Below are 17182 nucleotides of genomic sequence, written 5' to 3' on the forward strand. Positions count from 1 at the left end.
TATATATTTCTGAGACTTCTAGTTTCCAGCCCAGCATATAAGGAGCTTGGAAGTTGCCACTCCATCCTAACAAGTAAAAAGCTGATCAAACTGAAAAATCAATAGCTCTTATTAGATCCACAAGAGAAGCAAGGTCACTGGGCAAATCACTGCTCCCAAAATTGGAGAGACAGACAGACAGATACACAGAATCACAATTACTGGAGCAGAAACCCATGAGTAGAAACCTCCACAGGAACCGATACTGGGGCTGGAAAACCAGACCTGCAATTGATAAATTTCTGGAGGCTCACTGTGGACAACTCTGTGAGATAAAAACTCCAGGGGGGCCCAGTCACGAGGGGTATCCCCATACTTTTGTGAGTTTTACCTTCAGATGCTTGACCAGATTCTCAGTGAACATTGGAGAAAAATATCCTCGTGCTTCCTGCAGGTGGAGAGGAAAGTGACCATTTTAAGTATACTAGAGCATTCTATTCTTCTCAACAAGGCCTGCCCTCAAGAGAAACTCTTTTGCCAGACCCTAACCTATTAGGGTTTTATCAGAGCCTAACCAACCTGGGGGAAGGTAAAAACCCAACTCTAGCCCCCTGCAGTCATCCTGTTCTACTTAAGGGGGCAGGGCTAAGAGGCATTGGTGAAGTTCACAGCCAAGGGGCATAGGCTCACTAAAAAGCTGAGACCTAGTCACAGGACTACAGAACGCTTCCCCTCCCCCCACAACTCACCATGGCATTACTAAAGGCCTCTTTACTGCAGTTCCTTTTACATGGTACATCATATCCAGCTTTCAACAAAAATTACAAGGCATACTAAAAGGCAGAAAACAGTTTGAAGAGACAGAGCAAGCATCAGAACCACACTCATATAGTACAGGGCTGTTGGAATTATAAGATCATGAATTTAAAACAATTATGATTAATATGCTAATCATAATTATAATGGAAAACATGGAAATAATATAATGGAAATATTATAATGGAAAAAGTAGACAACACGCAAGAACAGATGGATAATGTAAGCAGAGAGATGGAAATTCTAAGAATCAAAAGGAAGTGCTGGAAATCAAAAACACTGTAATAGAAATGAAGAACACCTTTGAAGGGCTCATTAGTAGACTGAACACGGCTGAGGAAAGAATCTCTGAGCTTGAGGATATGTCAATAGAAACTTCCAAAATTGAAAAGCAAAGAGAAAAAAGACTGAAAAAACAGAACAGAATATCCAAGAACTGTGGGACAACTACAAAGGTATAACATACAAATAATAGGAATAAGAGGAGAAGAGAGAAAAGAACAGAAGAAATATTTGAAACAATAACGACTGAGAATTTCCCCAAATTAATGTCAGACACCAAACCACAGATCTAGGAAGCTCAGAGAAAGGCAAGATAAATAGAAGGGAAAAAACCTATGCTTAGGCATATAATATTCAAACTGAAGAAAATCAAAGATGAAGAAAAAGTCTTGAAAGAAGCCAAAGAAAAAAATACCTTATCTATAGAGGAGCAAAGATAAAAATTACATCCAACTTCTCCTCAGAAACCAGGCAAGCGGGCCAGCCCCGTGGCTTAGTGGTTAAGTGCGTGCGCTCTGCTATGGTTCGGATCCCGGGTGCGCACCGACGCACCACTTCTCCAGCCATGCTGAGGCCACGTCCCACGTACAGCAACTAGAAGGATCTGCAACTATGACATACAACTATCTACTGGGGCTTTGGGGGAAAAAAAGGGGGAGGATTGGCAATAGATGGTAGCTCAGAGCCAGTCTTCCTCAGCAAAAAGAGGAGGATTAGCGTGGATGTTAGCTCAGGGCTGATCTTCCTCACAAAAAAAAAAAAAATCAAGAAACCATGCAAGCAAGAAGAGAGTGGAGTGAAATATTTGAAGTGCTGACAGAAAAAAACAAACACCAACCTAAATTCTGTATTCCGAGAAATTATCCTTCAAAAGTGAAAAATAAATACTTTCTCAGACAAACAAAAGTTGAAGCAATTTGTTGCCAGTAGACTTGCTTTGCAAGAAATGTTAAAAGAAGTTCTCCAGAGAGAAGGTGTTAGTTCGAAACATCAGGAGCTTCCCCGGGTGAAATCTGAAATGGGCCCCCAACATGGAGGGCAAAGAGAGACTGAAGACAGAGGCAGGCCCCTCCAGATTGGGAGGTGGTGGGTTTCATAAGCAAGGGAACTTACATGTGAGGCTTGTCTTGTACGGTTCCAAGACAAGTAGATCTCTGCACCTCCCGCCAGAAGCTTAAAAGTTTATGTATGGGCCTTAACTGGATTCAGTCTGTCCAGAGGGTCTCAACAACACATTGCTTTCTGAAGGCTGTGTCCTTGAAAATGGCTCCCACTGTGGGAACGATGGGCAGAGCATACATTCCAAGGACAGGGAAGGTGTTGAGGAGGCTCAAGCTCTCAGGTCAACCATCAGTCATGTCCTCTTGATGACCTCCAACAGAAGGAAATTGATATAGGTCAGATATAGGAGCTACATAAAGAAAGGCAGAGCATTAGAGAAAGAATAAATGAAGGTAAATAAAAACTTTTATTTTTCTTATTATTAATTGATCTTACAGATAACAGTTTATTAAACATAACAATAGCAACTATGTATTCAGTTATATATGCTTAGGTATTACATATATAATTATATATATATTACATATATACATATATATTACATATATAATTATATATGTAATACCTAAGCATATGCAATTGCATATATAAGTATATATATAGTTCTATATGCTTCTGTATAAGTGAGATGAATGACAGTATTGATTCAAGGTACAAGCAATGGACAGGAGGAAGGAATTAGGAATATTTAGTTTTTATAAAGTACTTGCACTACCCAAGAAATAGTGTAGTGTTATTTGAAAGTGGACTTGGATTAGCTATAAATGTATATTGCAAACTTTATCTAGGGCAACCACTAAAAAAAGTAAGAAAAGAAATATAGGGCTGGCCCCATGGCTTAGCGGTTAAGTGCGCGTGCTCCGCTACTGGCGGCCCTGGTTCAGATCCCGGGAGCGCACCGACGCACCACTTCTCCGGCCATGCTGAGGCGGCGTCCCACATACAGCAACTAGAAGGATGTGCAGCTATGACATACAACTATCTCCTGGGGCTTTGGGGGGAAAAAAAAAGGAGGAGATTGGCAATAGATGTTAGCTCAGAGCCCATCTTCCTCAGCAAAAAGAGGAGGATTAGCATGGATATGGCTCAGGGCTGATCTTCCTCACAAAAAATAAATAAATAAATAAAAATAAAAAATAAAAAAAAGAAAAGAAATATAACTGATAAGCTAAGAAAGGAGAGAAAATGGAATCATATAAAATGCTCTGTTAAAACCAGAAATAACAGAAAAAGAGTGGAAGACAAAAATAGGAATAAAGAACGAGGACAATGAAAAAAATAGAAACAAATATGGTAAATATTAATCCAAATATATCAATAATCACTTTAAATGTCAGTGGTGTAAATACACCAATTAAAAGATAGACGTTGACAGAGTTGATCAAAAAGCAAGACAACTATATGTTGTCTACAAGAAACTCACTTTAAATATAAATATGCATGTAAGTTAAAATTAAGGAGATAGAGAGGTGAAGCACAGAGGATTTTATGTTTGATACTATAATGGTGGATACATCATTATACACTTGTCCAAACCCGTAGAATGTACAACACCAAGAGTGAACCCTAATGTGAACTATGGACTCCGGGTGATAATGATGTGTCAATGTAGGTTCATTGATTGTAACAAATGTACCATCTTGGTGGAGGATGTTGATGATGGGGGAGATTATGCATGTGTGGGGGCAGGGGGTGTATGGGAACTCTGTGAACTTTCCACTCAATTTTGCTGTGAACCTAAAATTTTTCTAAAAATAAAGTCTATTTAAGTGGAAAAAAATGTTTAATTTTAATACATTTCTGCATTCTCCAACTTTACTAAGTGAGTATGCATTCTTTATAGGTAAACAGAGATAAAATATGTTAAAATTCCACCATTATCCTTTCCCTACCATCAAAGCGGTGAAAAATCAAACTGACCATCAGGCGTCTCCAAGTCTTGAGTTGTTTGATGAGTAAAACACTCCTGTTCTCTGGCACTGATTGACCTTGTTCTGCAGTAAAAACTTTGAAAGAGGGATTATGACCCTTCCGGATTGGTCTCTTCCTCTGGTTTGTGCTCCTAGTCCTCCCACCCTGTAACCCAAAGAGCAATGATAAGTGTGAGTTTGTGTCACTCTTATGCATAATGCAAAGCTTATTGATGTGGAAGGGACTGATGCTCTCTAAGTGTTCGAAGCAGAGTCAGTAACAAACCGTTAATATTTCACGGCTTTTCTGTTCCTGTGTGAGGACCACTCACACTGGACTTCCTGAGTCGTGAGGGAGAGGGCAAAGGCTCCTGGGGACTGCAGAGTCTCCTCTGCAACTGCTGGGCTCAAAGTGGGACTTCACTTCAGGTACACAGGTCATCACAGACTCTGAGACGTGGGTTAGATACTAAGATGTATATTTAGCCAGGAAGCGTGTTTCCATGGCAATCTTATATTCCTGTCTCTGCCTTCGTTCCCCGACCCAGTGTGTCAAGTCCATACTGAGCCTCTGTGGGCTTTGCCCATCTGAGTGCAGCTGGGGCCTCAGCTGCCTTATGGGCCGCTAATAATTCTGGAAAGTTAAGCCAAAAACTAGACAGTAATGTTCACAGTACTTATCTTGTGATTACTCACCATTTTTTAAGAATCTGTTTTCAATTCAGAGACGTTCACAAAGATTTCACGAGGAAAGTCATTGTTATATTATTTATAGCGGCAAAACACTGAAAATCACCTTAATGTCCAACAAGAGGGGATTTTTAAAGTAAATCACGCTGCCTGCATATGCTCTGAAACCATTAGAATCACTCTCTGCGAGAATATTTAATCACAGGAGGAAAGTGCATGATTAGATTGTGAAGGGGAAAGGCAGGGTCTTCAAATAGGCCATACAGTATGATGCCGATTTTGGATGTCTAAGAGATGGGATACGTGCTCCAGAACCACGGCTGGGTCTTTCCGTATGACCTGGCCACTGCCAGTCCAGGTGTCCAGGGCCCAGGCTCCAGCTGGGCTCACAAGTGTTGTTGACAGATGAAGCGGGCACTGGCCACACAAGGTAATTCAGATGGAGACTAGCAGCATGTCGGGGAACAGATGGACAACACTCACGCCAGCTGATCAACGTGCCAGAAACACTGGCTGATCTCTGTGGACGTTCCTAGTGTGAGGGCAGGGAGGGAACACCGAGTTAGTTCCTTGGCACTGGTAATACAAATGCTTACTTGCGTGAGACCCAGTGGTCAGTGGAGCCTGACGCAGCTCCCTCAAGGCTCCCCATTGTCAGCCCCAGATGGTGCTCACTCAGACAGAGGATGGGGAGCAGCTCAATGCTGGGTCCCCTTGGGGTCACATAGTCCCTCTCAGCCCCACCCACCGCTCTCTTGACAAGTGCTCTGTGTCCCCTCAATGCCTTCCCCCAGGCTGGAGATCCCTCATCTCCCTTGAGAGAAGAGAGCCTGGCTTCTCTTCCCTTCTACTCATTTATCCCCATGCAGTTTTATGCACTGAACTCTCTGGGGCATGGACTTTCGAAATATTCACATCCCAAAGCTTGACGTTCAAGGCATTTAATTCTGACAAAAGTTTCGCAAGGCAGTGTTGAACCTTTAAGAAGTGATGGAGTGGAGGGCAATGAGGGATGACCCCAGGATGAAGTACAAGGGTATGCAGTGGGTGAAAGTACCTAGAATAATATCTCAAATTTGTATCCTACCACATAAATAGGTGCATAGAATGAATATTGGAGAGCTATACACCTTTAACAAGCATTACAATTGTTATCTCTATGTAGAGGGATTAGAGATGACTTTTAGCTTCTTCTGCTGTTCTATTTTTTCCAATTTTCTGCAATATATATTACAATAGAAATGGACTTTATGTCAGTATTAGCTTCCAATGGCAGCTTGTAATGTGAAAAACGATCTATAGTCAAAATCAAATTTCTTTAATTGTCCAGTAAATACAGTACTCAGACATACATTGAACAATCCAACCAGTAATTCCTGTGGCATTGGAACAGATGGCTATTTCTTCAACTAAGCACCAGGTAAGGAAGTCACCTTGCATTTAAAGTCCATGCTGTATTAAAAATAAGCTCTAGAATCACATATGTATAGCCCAATTTGCTTAAGTTGAATGCATTTGAATTGCAATCTCACTATACGCATAAAATCAAAAAAGGCTACGTTAAAAACTTATTACTCAAAAAAAGTTATTGAAGGAAGTAGAATAACTTCAATACCCTACAAAAAAAAATTACACAAGGGGCTTGTGTAATGCCTTTTTAATTCCCCCAAAAAAATTGCCATGCTAGGGGCCAGCCAGGTTGTGTAGTGGTTAAGTTCACACACTCCACTTCAGCAACCCGGGGTTAGCGGGTTCAGATCCCAGGCAGGGACATACACGCTGCTCACCAAGCCATGCTCTGGCAGCATCCTACATACAAAATAGTGGATGACTGGCACAGATGTTAGCTCAGCAACAATCTTCCTCAAGCAAAAAGAGGAAGACTGGCAACAAATGTTAGCTCAGGGCCAATCTTCCTCACCAAGAAGAGAAAAAAAATTGCCATGCCATTTGCCAACTATGATACTTAATAATAAAATAAAATAAATCACTATTCTGTCGGCAGAATGGGCATAACCAGACAGAGTAAATGCTCAATGAATGCTATTTCCCAGTCAGGCTGGATGGACGGGGACTTACTGATTGGCCAGCCTGGCTCTATTGGGACTGGTCAGATGACGCATGCAGAGCTCATGTAAATATTATCAGATCACAGAGTTCCAGAGATGGACAACACAGTGCAGAGAGGATCTTATCCAAACCCCTGTTTAACAGGTGCAGACTCAGAGGGTCAGAGAAGCAATGCACTAACCCAAGTTCACGAACAAGCCTGGAAAAGCGGGGACAAGAACCCAGGTCTCCTAACTGTCCGTCCTGAGTGCATTCCGAAGCTTTCTTTCTTCAGAGAGGAGAAAACCTAGAAACAGAGAAGGCAGATGATTTGAAAATATGGGGTGAGGAAATATAACAGACACAGAGCATACAAGCAAACTGAGCACACAGTGGAACTCAACACACATTTGCTGAATGAAATTCAGGATATGTTAATGACCTATTTGTTTTAGATTTGAATTTTTTAAAACAAATATAATATGTGCTCATTGTAAAAAATAAATACTAAAGTATACAAAGAAAAAAATTAAAACTCTACCCTCTCTATCCCACCTCTAGAGGTACCCACGGTTAACCATTATTGACAGTTTGAAGAATATCCTTCCAGCTATTTTCCTGTATATACATATAAATAATTTTTAAACAAAAGTTGATACATAATACATACACTTCTGCATCTTCTTTTTCACTTTGATAATAAGGGACATTTTTCTATGTCAGGACACCTGGATTGCCTTATTTGTTATAATGTCTGAATAATACTTGTCCACCTCTCTCACACTAGTGTTCTTCCTTGAAGAAGAAGGTGAGAAAACTTAAAAAAGCATTGTGAGTATAGACGTTTTATAAATAGTCTTGGGAAATTCGGATAGTCATTTGGAAAAATACAAAATTAGATCCATTCTTCACGCCATACACTAGAATAAATTCCAAGTGGACCAGAGGTTTAAATATAAAATATCAAATCATACAGAAGAAAACGGCTACATGTGTCTAACCTGGGAGTGGGGAAATCTTCCCTAACCATGACACAGAATCCAGAAACAGTAAGGCAAGAATGGGTCAATTTAACCACATAAACTTTTTTCCTAATGGTCAGGCAAGAGAAAGAAGAAAAGTGGGAAAAGGAACCTATAGATTAAAAAGAACTTTAAAAGGTAAATCAATCAAATATAGTGTAGGAACTTTGTTTGTATCCTGATTCCAAGAAACCAAGTACAAACACACACACGAATAAACACGCATGCACACACACATTTTTATAAGACAATCAGGGAAATTTGAAACACTGATCAAATATTGAAGATGAGAAAGTAGTAATGTTTTATGTCATTTAATGATATTGCAGGTTATTTTTTTAAACGCATATCTTTTAAAGATACATAATTATAATATTTACGGATGAAATAATATGTCTGGGATTTGCTTCGAAATAATCCCAGGAATGGGGTGGGAAGAAGTAGCTGGCAATACGGATGAAATAGGAATGGTCATGGACTTGATCATTGTTGGAGCTCTGTAATGGATGAATGGTAACTCACCACTGTATACTCTTCCTCTTTGTATGTATTTAAAATTTTCCACACTAAACATTAAAATTTAAGAAGATTACTGACATAACGACACAATCAAAAAGCTCTCTCCTGGCTTTAGTTCTGCCACTTGACTTGTTGAGCATCATAGGCAAATACAAATTTCTTTGTATAGTTATAAAGCATGTGCTGCCTTATTATCCTGCTAATTTATGCATATTTTCATCTCCCCCGTAGATTTCAAATCCTTGCTATCAAGAAGAACATGTTTTGTTCATCGTTTTCCCCAATGCCTAGCTTGGAGTAGAATTAGATGGGGAAGTTTCTCAAATTTTTCCATGTGTGGAGAGCTTAATGCTTCCTCAGCACACATGTGGACCACTAGTTTTAGGTAAATCAGGTAAAATTAGTATTAATGTTAAAATATGTTTATTAAAAATAAAATATTGCTAAAATTGAGTAATAACACTTTATCAATGACAAGAATAATCGATAGAGAATAGAAAATAGAATTGGTAGACAAAAGTAAATGATAAAATATTTTAAAATTAACACTAACAATGATATATTATAAATGATAATATAATATTTTAAGACCATAAAATAAAATATTTAAAATTAACATTAATAGGAACATTTTTTTCTCCCTTTTTTTTTTTTTTTGGTAAGGAAGATTGGCCCTGAGCTAACCTCTGTGCCAATCTTCTCTATTTTGTATGTGGGATGCCACTGCAGCATGTCTTTTCTTTTTTTTTTTTTTTTGGTGAGGAAGATGAGCCCTGAGCCAACATCCATGCCAATCCTCCTCTTTTTGCTGAGGAAGACCGACCCTGAGCTAACATCCATGCCAATCTTCCTCCACTTTATGTGGGACGCCGCCACAGCATGGCCTGAGAAGCGGTGCGTCGGTGTGCACCCAGGATCCGAACCCGGGCCGCCAGCAGCGGAGCGCGCGCACTTAACCACTACGCCACGGGGCTAGCCCCAATAGAAACATTTTATCAGCTCTAGAAATGACATTCTTTGCAATCTTTCACCAATGTCACTGCATCTGGCTCAGTGTCCTATAGTTTGAGCCATAGGTCAGGTTCTATATCACGTCTTATAGTTTACTTTCCTCTTCTATACTTTTACTAAATTAGAAAATCCCAACTCAGCGTTCAGGTCATGAAGAATGCAGTAAATGCCTGATTTTACACAAATTTGGAAAGCCAAATAGAAAACAAAGTGGTTTCTCCTTTGTGAGGTAATGGATATGTTTATGGCCTTGACGATGGGAGTGGTTTCACAGGTGTATACTTATCCCCAAACTCATTGAGTTGTATACAGTAAATATATACAGATTTCACATGCCAGTCATACCTACATAAAGTGATTTTTTTTAAAAGATAAATTAAGTTAAATTTTTGAAAGCACATGAAGTGGTTTCTTGCTGAATACTACTTTCACCACCCTGTTGGATGCTACATTGACAAGTAATCACTTCTGAAAGCCAAAGGGTCAACGTTCCTGCTGGAAAATGACTTTGAATCCAGACTTATTCACTCTTCCATTGACTATGACTCTAGAAGGTATTGTTTCATATTCTGTTGCAGTGCTTGGATGTGAATGTGGATTTTTTTCATATCCAACACTACATCTTGTTTTTCATTTCTTTCTCTAACAAGTAAAGAAAACCATTAACTGTTGGTAAAATCAGACTCCCAGCCAGCAAACTCTTTGCACCCTAGTTCAGCCTACCCAAGAAGTCCTGCCATCCCCTCCTGAGTGTCCATCACAGAGCTATGGTGCCACTAGCGAGAGCTTAGACTCCTGGTTTACACTATTCAAGATTCTGAGATTTATTAATTAAAGCATAAACAGTATTATGTAAAAATTTATTTTAATTTCACCGTTTATTTCAAAGACAGAAGAGTACTATTCCCATCCAAAACAGTGCACTGACTGAGGAAAAGCAGCATTGCCCTGTGTGTTTCTCCTGTCAGCGTGAAAAGATGTACGCACAGAGGTCATGATTTGCTCTTGTTCACAATTTTCAGTATTTCCTTCAATGCTAAATGAAGATTAGGAGGCATGCAGTTAAGTGCCAATTATTCCTTGTGAAAAAGCATTTTGTGGTTTGACACTCGAGGGTCACCTCTTTGATTCATGTGGTGAAGCTCTTTCTGGCTGTAAATTAGCTGGTGCTCCATCAATATTTTTCCCAATAACCCTACTTAAGTCCACATCATGACCCACAAAGTATTATTGATTAATTTTTTAAAAGTCTTTCCTCTTGCAACATGCAATTTCAGTGATAAACAGAGTAAAAAAATCATTGTGCACATCTTCATATACATACCTCAGTATGTAAACCACTGTGTGCCACTGGAGTGGGCTGAAGGGTGGCCCCCCAATATATCAGTCCCTAATCCCTAGAACCTGTGAACGCTACCTTACCCGGTAAAGTTTTTGCAGATGTGATTAAATTAAAGATCTTGAGATGAAGAGATTACCCTGGATAATTTGGGTGGGCCCTAAATGCCACCACATGTATCCTTGTAAGAGGGAGGCAGAGAGAGATTTGGCCTCACACTGAGGAAAAGGTGATGTGAGGACAGAAGAAGAGGTTAGAATGATGTAGTTACTAGCCAAAGAAAACAATGATGATTGCAAATGATACAAAAACGTCAGTGTTTTTATGCCCCAGACCAGCCACCAGAAGCTGGAAGAGACAAGGAACAAATCTCCCCTAGAGCCTCCGGAGGGAGTGTGGCCCTGTCAATGCCTTGATTTCAGCCCCGTGAAACTAATTTTGGACTTCTGGCCTCCAGAACACTTTGTGGTCATTTTTTGCAGTGGCCCCAGGAAAGTAATACAGCCCCTCAACGGCTATATCCAAATGTAAAGTCATACATCTCCCAGAATTCTCAGGCAGCGGGGACTGCTCCTGCACATTGTATACTGTTGATATTATTTGGCATCCAACATTGTCATAATAATCTCATTCTGTCAGTAGCTCTTTCTGTGTCTTGCTGGATATGTTTGTTGTTAACTCCCAGGATGCTTTTATAAGCTCTTCAGCAATAGTATACTGTGCCTCTTTTTATTTGAAGAGGGCTCCTCTGAATGATTCCTCTGTAGTTTTGGTCTCTGTGATAAAATTAATCAACTTCTTAAGAAAAGCACTTTGTTTTTGCAATTTTCTGGAGGAAGAAAATTTGTTTGGTTTACAAAAGGTCTTGTGCTTTGCAAGAAAATGACACAAAAATGTCAATGGTTTTACGTCACTAAGGGGAAAATTTGCATGGGTCTAGGGGTAAATGAATCAACAATTCATTGAAATCCAACTTTCAGATATTCATCATTCTACCTCCTTTTTGAAATCATAGTTTTTACTTAAACAAAATCAATAAACAGATTCAATTTGTCCTAAATTGTAGAGATTCACATTCTGTTTTTGCCTGAAAATCTGTTCACTTTATCATGAATTGTAGTATTTATTGATTAATTTTTTGCCTCAAATCCCACTAGGATTAATACAAACACTTGAAAATAGCCTAGTAAGGTGTAATATCTGCATCCACTGTGACACAGCTGTTCTACACCTAGGTTTGTAGCTTAACGAAACTTTCGCATCTACATGTGCACTAGGAGACATGAACAAGAATGTTCGAGCAGTGTGATTTATAAAAGCAAACCAACTGAAAGCAAACCAGCCAGAATGTCCACTAACAGTAAAATAAACAAACAAATTGTCATTTATTAATAAGTTCATTCTTTTGTATTGAAGCTGGGTACCTGAGGGTTACTGTAAATATTCAACAAGAACATGATTACACTTTGACCCTATTCCCAACACAGACACAGATGAAAAGAAGTTAATCTTGTTAATTTTCTATTTTCTTGTTTAACCTGAGGGATGACTCAAAAGTCACAAGGATTTATGAGCTTGTTTTGCAGAAGAGAAAGAAGGCCTTTAGTGAAGTTATGACCACCAGATAACCAGCCCCCAGCTGCTGCTGGCACCCAGAAGTCTGGATGCCCAAGGGCTTATCCGGAGTGAAAGGAACACAGACTTCCCCTTTGTTTCTCTGAAACTCCACCTCCCAAGCCCCTTAGCTCTATGAAAACCCCTCCTTTCTTCTTTCGTTAAGGTGGATTTGAGAGAACCTATCCTCCTGCCATCTCATTTTGGCCAATTCAAATAAATCTTTCTCCATCTACAAGGACTAACGTCTCAGTGATTGGCTTATGGTGCATCAGGCACATGAACTTGCGATTAAGAGGTTTGGCATCAGTATGAATATGTACAGCAGAGAAAGTGAATGAATCAGACCTAAGTACATCAACATGGAGGAATATCAAAAACCTGTGACTGAATCTCAAAAGTCCTATGAAAATAGAACCATTATTGTTAATATTTTCAAATCTAAGAAAAGTATTGGTTCTTCACTTTTCTTTACCCAAAGGGGCCCTATGAGTTGTCTGGAAATTTGATTATATTGTATTTTCAAAGGGAATTCATGCATACCAAGCAGGCACCAGGAGAACTCAAGAGGTGACATTATTTTTCTAAACTCACCGAGCTCCAGAGTCTATTCCTCAGGCAAGGAATTTGCACATCAAGAATCAGAAAGAATGTCTTCGTTTCTCACATTAACACGATTTGCAGAGACTGGTAAGTAACTCAGAATGTCAGTTTCTTCATTTATAATGAGTATCATAACTACCACACTGACCAAAAGACTCATGCTTGTAGAACACATGAATAAGAGCACAAATCATCAGATCATTTCTTGGTGTGTATAAAATAAGAACAAGGATACTTACATGTATGATTCAGATGTCTAATGGCATCCCAATGGGAGTCCACCTTCCACAGAAGCCAGGAAAGTCAAATATCTTGGGGAAGATAAACCCTCCTTGGATGCAAATTCAAGGAGTCCTGTGACTTATCTATGCTCTAAGCCTGTGCCTCTCGAATTCAAGTTCCCCTGAGGACTCTTCCGCAGCACAATGCCTGGCACAAAGCACACCTGCAATAAATAGATGGCAAAGAGATAAAGAGAGCAGGAAATAAGATTACTCAAAGCCTACAAACACAGTGTATCTTCCTATATATACCACATGTTTATTATATTATATTATATTATATTATATTATATTATACTATACTATACTATACTATACTATATTATACTACATTATATTATATTACATTTAGCACTAACTATGGAGAAGAATGAAAAACTCTATGCTTATTTCTGATAAAACACTAAGCCACAATGAAAACATTTGATTGGCTCTAGCTGTGCCTCCACTCCTCCAGCAATGTGAATCACTTTATTCTGCCCTGCTCTCCAAATTCACCATTTCCCTTCTCTTCTTCTGTCACTCTTAATACAATGAGCCAAGAGTTGGATGGACTTATGCCTTGGAAGGAGGCTGACACAGTCAGTGGCTCAGTGTGCAAGTTCTGGAGGCGGACCCCCTCAGGTAGCATCCTGTCTCCACCACTATTTAGCTGTATGACCGTGTTTCTGTGCCTTTGTTTCCTAATCCATAAAATAGAGATGAGAATAGTACCTCCCTCACAGCATCGTTGAGCTAATACATATAGAACCACTTTTAGTCCAGTGCCTGGAATATATAAGTGCTCCTATAAATGTGCACAATTCTTTTTGAAAATTGCAGCCACATCTGGTTGTCCCACCTCCTTGAAACTGTGCCCTAATAATCTTGATGATGAAGATGGCCATGTTGATGACAATCTTTTACTCAATACCTGTGATGTACGAGAACTGTCCAAGGTACATTGGATAAATACCTCATTTAATTGTCACAATAAATTCTCTGCCATATACATTTCCACCCATAATCTGAAAACAAGGAAGCTAAGATTTAGAGAAACTAAGAAATTTGTCCAAGATTTCACAAGTAGTAGATGGTGGAACCAAGATTTGAAATGGATTCTTTCTGACTGTAGAGCCTGGTTTTTCCACTTGATTAGAGCCCAGGGTGTCCTCCAACTGTTTGCTTAAACATTTATAGACAAATAATCTTATGGTTTATTCCACAGATAGATAATCTTGTCTACCATGAATTTTTCTATGTAATTTTCTCTTTTTTTTTTTTTTTAAGATTTTATTTATTTATTTTTCCCCCAAAGCCCCAATAGATAGCTGTCTGCCATAGCTGCACATCCTTCTAGTCGCTGCATATGGGACGCGGCCCCAGCATGGCCAGAGGAGCAGTGCGTTGGTGCGCACCCGGGATCCGAACCCCGGGCCGCCGGCAGCAGAGCGCGCGCACTCAACCACCAAGCCACGGGGCCGGCCCTCTATGTAATTTTCTGAATGCAACCTCATTTCCCCTATTTCCAGATTTGCGAGGGCCAGGAGGCTACCTTATTGCAGCCTTCTTGCATCAGCTTGGAGATCAGAAAGCAAGGGAGAGAGAGAGAACATCAAAATGAGCCTCAAGAAACAAAGTTATCTCGTAGAAAGAGGTCCATTTTCCTAGAAGAGAGTAGAACTGTCTCTGCCTGGAGCCCCTAGGTTGTAAGCAAGCTAAAAATTTCTACGATTAAAAAAAGAAAACCTTGGCCAAAACCTCATCAATCAAGCAATGAGGCCTCACCAGTAAGTTCTGTGACACTGAGAATCAGATTGAAAACTGTTCATTGAAGAAGCCACTGTCAGCTCCCCAGGTTTAGTATTCAGACTCACAACTTCCCTGTGCACACTGCAGCTAAATGATCAAGGAGGAAAAAGGATCTAAAGACCCAGCATGTTTTTTCTGTTTGTTGGTCACAGATGCTAACCTGTCCTCTGGGTCTCCACAGACCCATCAGCCCAGAGGGGAGCTTGGCCTCTGCAGAACCTGCACCAGCTCAGAGCCCTGCTCACAGATCAAGACACTTGGGAAAATGCTGCTGAGTGAAAGAGCCACTGAGGGGCACACACAGAGTGGGCACAGTCCTGCTCCCTGCTGAGTCACAATGGTCTAAAATAGTAGGCCAGGTCTCTGCTTTGAAAAATATTAGGGAAGCCAATAAAATAAATTAAAATAAAATAAAAATTTAATGAACATAGCCTTTTAAAAGTACTTCCCATGACAGTCTTCACTTGACCTTCCCCACAACTCTTATAGGCAGATACTGTTTCCCCTATCTTACAAATGAGGTAATTGAGGCTCTGTCCAGGATAACAGAGCAGCTAAGGTGGCAGCCAGTGTCTGAGCCCAGGAGAACGTCTCTGAAACCTCCCCTGTTCCTGCCCTGTGCTCCAGTGCATCCACTGCACATGCTGAGCTCCAGCTGTATGCCAGACACTGTGCTGGGTGCTCAGAGAGAAAGAGACAGGACACGGTCCCTGAGAAACAGTGCACTGAGGGATGCCACGAATAAACAAGCACGTCAAATCCTCAGCAGTGACTGCCACGACAGGGCCCCTCCACCATGGAGGGAGGGAGTAACACCAGATCTGGGGCCAGAGAGATGACCAGCAACTGTCAGACAAAGGGAATGTGGCATGAAGGCTTTGAGCCTGACACCCCAGCTTGAGCAATCTCCAATTTGACAGCCAAAATCACAACATTCCCCTGCTATTTAGCATTCATGGAATTGGAATTCATGTTCTGCACATTTTTATTCCGTCAGGCAAGTATTTTTAAAAGAACCATCCTTTCTGGAAAAAATGTATATATAACACATATATGTTATGTACATGTATATATGTATGTGCATGTATGTGTATTTACATATACATGTATTTATACATATCTGTGTCTATAGACAGAGACAGATATAGATACGGCTATATTATATACAGAATGACAAAAAAGCCATTAAATTCATTGGGTACTATTTTTCCATGTAGAACATTTCCTAATCAGCCAGTTTTTTCAGTTATTCATTATTTAATTGTTTATAAAGCACTTAAAAAGTATTTACTGGGCCAGCCCCAGTGGCCTAGTGGTTGAGTCCAGCTTGCTCTGCTTCAGTGGCCCAGGTTCTATTCCCAGGTGTGGACCTACACCACTCATCAGTGGCCATGCTGTGGCAGTGACCCACATACAAAATAGAGGAAGATTGGCACAGACATTAGTTCAGGGTGAATCTTTCTCAGCAAAAAAAGAGGAAAATTGGCAACAGATGTTAGCTCAGGGCGAATCTTCCTCAGCAAAAAAAAAAAAAAAAAGTATTTACTGATCATCTACATATGCAAGCGTTGTGGAGGCATGGAGGACACAGCAACAAACAAGATCCCTATCCTCAAGGTACTTACATTCTACTGGGGGAGGCAGATCCAAGTAAACCTAAATAAACAAGATGCTTACAAAGTAAGTGCTATAAGGTAAATAAAGTGATAAGAAAGAAGAAAACAGAGAGGGTCACTGTAGATAGAAATGTCAGAGAAGTCTCCTCCGAAGATGTGATGTCTGAACAGAGACCTGGCAATTTCAAGATCCGGGAACAGCACTCCAAGTGGAGGGGACAGCAAGGACAAAGGCCTAGAGGCAGAAAAGAGCTCTTTGTGTTAATGCTCTGGTTTTCAACCTTGGCTGCCCATTAGACTAACTTGGAGAACTTTTTAAAAATACTGATACCCAGGATTCATGCAAGCGTTGGGTATTTTTTTAAGTGTTCCGGGTGATTTTAAAGTGCAATTAGATTGAGTATCACTGTGTTAAAGGATCAGAAAGGAAGCCCAGTGTGACTGATGCATAGTGAGTAAGGAGATTTGAGGTTGGTACCAGTCTGTGCAGGACCTATATGCCTTGGGAAGGAATTTGAATTTTATTCCAGGAGTAAGGGGAACTATAGGAGCCTTTTTCAGGGGCATGTCATTAACTGATTTACCTTTCTAAAAGGTC

The sequence above is a fragment of the Ceratotherium simum genome, chromosome 3 (genome assembly GCF_057802395.1).
Source record: "Ceratotherium simum simum isolate JZ-2026a chromosome 3, ASM5780239v1, whole genome shotgun sequence".
Taxonomy (NCBI): domain Eukaryota; kingdom Metazoa; phylum Chordata; class Mammalia; order Perissodactyla; family Rhinocerotidae; genus Ceratotherium; species Ceratotherium simum.